The 1,307-nt window shown below is 41.3% G+C and overlaps 1 non-coding gene across 1 annotated transcript; it reads right to left on the bottom strand.

Annotated features, from left to right (window-relative positions):
• Window positions 1–630: 630 nt before the first annotated feature.
• Window positions 631–749, bottom strand: LOC123500294. Its single transcript, XR_006673237.1, has one exon. It is a non-coding gene; the product is annotated as a 5S ribosomal RNA (ribosomal RNA).
• Between the last annotated feature and the right edge of the window lie 558 nt (window positions 750–1,307).

Here is a 1,307-nt window from a genome sequence, read left to right as displayed (position 1 = left end):
GTACACGTGTGACAGCGCCGCAGGCAGGAAAATCCCAAAACGCCAACGCCTAAGTGATCTTCATAAAAATGGTCAGACTATAGTGTGCGTATTTATTAGCGTGTCGTGTGTCACGGTTAGTCTGACGGCTTGCGTCTTTCCTCCTCCCACAGCCGCTGCAGTGACTTTCTAGTTTTTTTTTTTTTTTTTTTCTTCTTCAGACTTCAATGGTTAATGTCCAAGCTCGACAGAGCACAGCACACGTCCGTGCAGGTGGTCATTCTTATCCCCCCTCCCCCGGCACCAAGCTAGGCTAGCGGTTCGATGCAATTTCTCTATAGGAGAGAAAAAAAAATTGTCAGTTCGAGTCCTCTCCTACTCATGTGTGTTTAGAATACACAGTTTTGTCTGGTAATTCAGGCACGAGGTAGTACAAGAATAAATGGATGAATTAACAAAGAATAAAATAAGCAGGTAAAACAATATAAGAATAGACAAATCAAACCTTCTTCTTCTTCTTCTTCTTATTATTATTATTATTATTATTATTATTATTATTATTATTATTATTATTATTATTATTATTAATAATAATAATAATAATAATAATTAAATAATAAATAAATAAATAGATAAATAAAAATAATGGAATGCCAACAACATCTGGTGTTCCCAGGCGGTCACCCATCCAAGTACTAACCGGACCCAACGTTGCTTAACTTCGCTGATCGGACGAGAAGCGGTGTGTTCAACGTGGTGTGGTCGTTGGCACTCGATGTGAGATTTTAGGCCGATTTAAATTCTTCCTGGCTTGCCCTACTATACTCCGTATACCCTGTGAATCAAGTCCTTTCTAGGTGTTTCTTGGTTTAATATCGTTTCCCTATTGGATTAATCTCTCTCTCTCTCTCTCTCTGTCTGTCTGTCTGTCTGTCTGTCTGTCTGTCTGTCTGTCTGTCTGTCTGTCTGTCTGTCTGTCTGTCTCTGTCTTCTCTTCTTCTTCTTCTTCTTCTTATTATTATTATTATTATTATTATTCTGACACAGACTCAGTCTGCCTCCCTCTGTGGCTGGCTGGCTGGTTGGCTTGTTGCTCGCTGCATGCATGCCGCTGGCTGGAAAATCTGGCACCTCCTCCGACTCGATATTATTTGGTTTTACGCCGTTTTCTTGCTTGCCTCTCGGTTGTACGTCTCGGATGCGTGGTCCGAGGGTCAACGACGAGACGGAGACCGTGTTCGTATGACCCAGCGATGTTGGATCAAGTGGGAAAAACAGGAAATATTGTTACCCTACTACAACCGGGAAGGCACCAGTTACATATATAT

The sequence above is a fragment of the Portunus trituberculatus genome, unplaced genomic scaffold (genome assembly GCF_017591435.1).
Source record: "Portunus trituberculatus isolate SZX2019 unplaced genomic scaffold, ASM1759143v1 PGA_scaffold_150__1_contigs__length_4229, whole genome shotgun sequence".
Classification (NCBI taxonomy): domain Eukaryota; kingdom Metazoa; phylum Arthropoda; class Malacostraca; order Decapoda; family Portunidae; genus Portunus; species Portunus trituberculatus.
This window is presented reverse-complemented; position numbering and strand designations above follow the sequence as displayed.